A 4,406-nucleotide genomic window follows, 5' to 3' on the forward strand; every position below is an offset into this window, starting at 1 on the left:
ACTTTTTGCCTAGTGTTTTGCTGGTTTTTAACTTAGTTGGCCTGTGATCCTGCTATTCAGGGCCCCAGGCTATCTGCTCTCCCTATAAAATGGACTCCATGTACTTTAGGTACATACCAGATTGGGTATTGGGTCACCTCTGTAAGCCCATGTATAGTGTACCATAGGTACCAAGGGCATAGGTGCATCCAAGGCCTACCATGGGCTTCAGCATATATTATGCCACCCCTGGCTGGCCCTCCAAACTGACACCACAGGCTGATCACTCAGCTTGGGTAAGGTGGTGTAATCACCCCTTACTTAGATATAGTATACCTATATCTACCTTTACATATAGACACATATACACCTATAAGTCACTCCTATGGTAGGCCTCATCAATCCTGGAGGCAGAGTGCTTGGTTTTATGTGAGAGGGTGCCCTAGCATGAGCTGAGCCCCTCTGCAGCTTTCGGAACCATCTCCTTATAGCTGTTCTATGATATCTCCATACCATATTCTCTGAAGTGCATTATAATCCTTGCGGTCAATGCTAACTTTGGTTTGGCTTTATCAAAACATGTTGTGTAAGGTGTCAAACACTTTGGAATACTACCCCCCGCCATTTCTAGCGGCGGGGGTAGCATTCCACCCTTCTAGAGAGAAAAGACATGTATGTTACTGCTTTACCCGGTTAAAGTTAAACAGAGCCTCAGCATCACAAAATGGATGCTGCTGCCACAGACACGAGTCTGACCACCTGGTGCTGGGGGAAACTCCGGCAAGGGCGGCCTGGACAATAGGTTTCCTGTCCAGGGAGGTGCCAGCACCTCCCCAGACAGGAGTTATGGTTATTGGGGCAGGGAGGGCTGCATTCAGTGAATGCATCTAGACATTGCCTGGGGCACACAAGGTGCTCCATGCATAGCCCAGATCAAACCAGTTGCTGGGGCACTCCAGCCCCAGCTCTGGCGCAAAACTGGACAAAGGGAAAGGGGCGTTACCACCCCCTTCTCAGGTCCACCCATAGGAGGGACCTAGGCAGGTAATCCTGCCCCTTAGCTTACGATAAGTATAGGAGCTGTGTCCCCAGGGCTTTAGATTATCCTGGAAAGAAACTTTGATACAGAACTCTTGGACCTTCGACATTCTATTCTGACTAGAAGACGGAAGACATCTCCCTTGTGGTCAAGGAGTGACCACCCTGTGCAAACAGGCACCACCAGTAACTTGCTGGTCTGCTTTGTCGACGCTCCCGCCGGAACCCGAAGACTCAGCGACACAGGAACTGGACTCTCAGACTTCTCCAACTCCGACCCACACCCACAGCAAAGCTGAGACCCGTGGCAGACACGAGAGACATGGGACCGGACACCCTGGACCTCCTGCATTTTGCTAACTGCTCGACGACCGAGGTACCCTCCAGGTGTGCATTGGGGTACAAGAAGCCCCAGACCCGAGCGCCATTTGCAACGAAGCTCAGCCCTCCACACTCCACGAGTGCCACGTGGGGCCTGCTCTTGCATTTCAGCTCGATGCGTCTTTCCGGTTCTTTGCCTGTTGGTTAGTGAGCCCCCTGAAGACTTTCTTTTTTAACTTAACTGCTTTCCTGGTTGCTCCAGGCTTGCTCCAGCTTCCCTTCAAAGGAGAAGTGCCACAGACCTTGCTGGTCTGCAACAGAGCCAATCTTGGGTTGCAGTTGCCAAGGCTTGTTGGGTCCAATCCGGATACCGACTCCGCAGTCAACTAGATCCATTGTGGGACAGCTCGTATACAGCTTCTGGTCCTCGTCGATGCCTCCTGGACTTCGTGGCTGAAGATACAAACTCACCTTCTTCACCTTCAAGCACGCAACATCGCCTGGTTCCTTCCTGGTCACTGGATAGTGACCCAGACTCTGTCCCCTCTGCTTATAGGTTCTTCACTTCACCGATCCACCCTTGGAGCCACCCGGACACTTTTCCTCTGGTCGCCTGCAGCACTTCTTTGCAGATCTCCATAGAAAACGACGACGAAACCCGACACCAAAAGGCACCTATGCACCCGGCTTCCCTGGGCTAGGTAACATGAGTAATCTGGTGCTCCCGTGGGTCTTGACTCTCGAAGTGTCCTAGTCTAAGGGGGTTTTATCGTAGTCCATCAGCAAGTGTCCTTAAACAGTAACTTTGTAACTTCTTCGTTCTCCATTGTAAGTCAATGGTAACTCGCAACTGTGTTTAGACACTGCACGTGTCTCCCGTGGGCCTCCTACTTCCTAACCTTTGGTTGTTTAGTGTAGCCCCAGCGATTCTACAGGCCCTAGGCCTACTGACTAACTCTCACGTGGCTCTTATACCACTTGTATATGGTTTATGAGGCCCCTAGGGCATAACTATATGTGTGCAACTTATCGTATGCTAATTGAGTAACTTGTGATGTACTTTGAACTCATAAAGAGTGCAGAGGGGTGGTGTTTAGAATAAATACATATATATTTGATATATACCTTGTGTGGTGTCCTTTCATTTGGTATTCAAGGGATTATAATTGGTAAAACAGCTTGCTTCACATGCTCTCTGAAGTCTTAGCCTAGGACTGCTGGTCCATGCTACCACTAGGATAGCTTGTCTATAAGGTTGACTTTACAACCACCATCAAGAAGGGTCGATTAGACTGGTGCAAGGTGCCCACTAGAATAGTGGACATCATATGCCAGGCTAACTTCTCACAATTTCCTCAAGCCATGGCTAGCAGCCTAGATCTCATCTTCGTGTGAAGAGATATCTGCCTGAGCATCAAACCCATAACTCGGGAGGGTGCTGCTCACTTGGACAGCTATTTAGCATATGATTTCCCAGAATTCTCTGCGTGTGGCTAGCAATGGTTTGGGGCAGAGAGCTGATGGATATTAGTAAAACAATGCCAACATATGTCTTACATTGCCTGTCAGATGCAGTGGAGGTGTAGTAATGCATAAACAGATAAAATCTTTTGAAAAGGGTTCATGTTCTTTGTAACATGAGGTACTAGGGCGGGGGGCATGAAATTTACAAAAGATTGTTTAGCTTTGTGCAGTGGCAGTATCATAGCCAATGAGGTTTAACCAAGGGTTGATTATAGCTGATTGAAAACTTTACCCAATACCCTGTTATGGAGACTTGAAATATGGTTGAAATCGCAATTTTTGACAGTCTCTTTGGAGACTGTAGAATATGTAATAATGAAGTAAGATAGTTTATTTTGCAATGTGATTTTCTTGCATAATTGTTATTTGAGACAATGATAAAACAGTGACTTTGTTTGGCTTCAGTTTACTCTTTACTGTTCTGTTTTCTCAGCTTTTTAAATATGGCAGTAATTTAGGGATTTTTTCTCCTAGATCAGTTTTCGTAATTCTTGTATTACTTCCTATTTGTTCTCACCTACGCTCCCTGGATTCGCTCGGGTCAGTGATGGGCAGAGGACGGGCTTTGTTTCCACTCTCTGAGGTGACCCGTAGTCAGGCACAGGGCTGGGCTCTTCCGAGGTCTCATCTCGTTGGGGCCGCACCAAGAATATGGAACTCCTTCCCACCCACCATCTGAAGAATCCCCTCTCTGGCACGCTTCAAAAAGGAGTCTAAATCCTTCCTCATGGGTAAATTCCTCGACTAAACCCCATCCCACAGCCACCACAGAGACTATTACCTGCCTACTTTGACCTCGCCCCACCAAGAAACCGGGGGCCTGTCCTCAGCAACTGTAATATTGACTATTTTTGTATACTCCCATCCCACTTGTACTCAGCACCCCCTCCCTAATTTACATTATACTCTTGTGATACCATGCCTCTTGTACGACTCTCTGACTCTGTAAAGCCCTCTGATACCCTAACGGGTCAAGTTCGCGCTCTATAAAACGCTAAAATAAATAAATCAATAAATAAATGTGCACAAACCACCCAGAAAGTTTATTTCTGGGAGCAAAGGCGTTTGTTATCAGTAGGAAAATGCGGAGAGGGTTCACACAGATTTTATGGAGTGCTTGAAACAGAACAAGAACTGACAAAGCTATTGTTTTGGTCGCTTAAAGAAGTGTGGCTCAATGGTTAGAGCGGCAGACCCTGATGCAGAGATCTGGCCCGGGACCAGGGTTCAATTCCCGGCTCGGCGGGTCTTGGGCTCAATTTCCTGATAATTCTCGCCTTGGTGCCTATTCTAATCATGGGTCTCACTCTGCAACTCTGGGCAATAGCTTGCTTAATCTCCACAACTGCCCCAAAAGCGCTAGGATGCCTGGCTGCACCTTGGGGGTGCCCAGGAGTGGGCACCTCACAGGGAAAAGCCAGGAAGGGTTCCACAGCGGTATTCGTACAAGCGCCGGAGAGACCCCATGTGGGGTGATTCGGGCGCTATACAAGTACTACAACATTTACACAGGTAAAACTTTGTGGCTGTTTGAAACGGAGTGA

At 47.9% G+C, this 4,406-nt stretch overlaps 1 non-coding gene across 1 annotated transcript; it reads left to right on the plus strand.

The window, feature by feature from the left end:
• Positions 1 to 3,020: 3,020 nt before the first annotated feature.
• LOC144793160 (U4 spliceosomal RNA) lies at positions 3,021 to 3,160 on the plus strand. Its single transcript, XR_013602815.1, has one exon. It is a non-coding gene; the product is annotated as a U4 spliceosomal RNA (small nuclear RNA).
• Positions 3,161 to 4,406: the final 1,246 nt, after the last annotated feature.

This window comes from Lissotriton helveticus, chromosome 11 (genome assembly GCF_964261635.1).
Source record: "Lissotriton helveticus chromosome 11, aLisHel1.1, whole genome shotgun sequence".
NCBI lineage: Eukaryota > Metazoa > Chordata > Amphibia > Caudata > Salamandridae > Lissotriton > Lissotriton helveticus.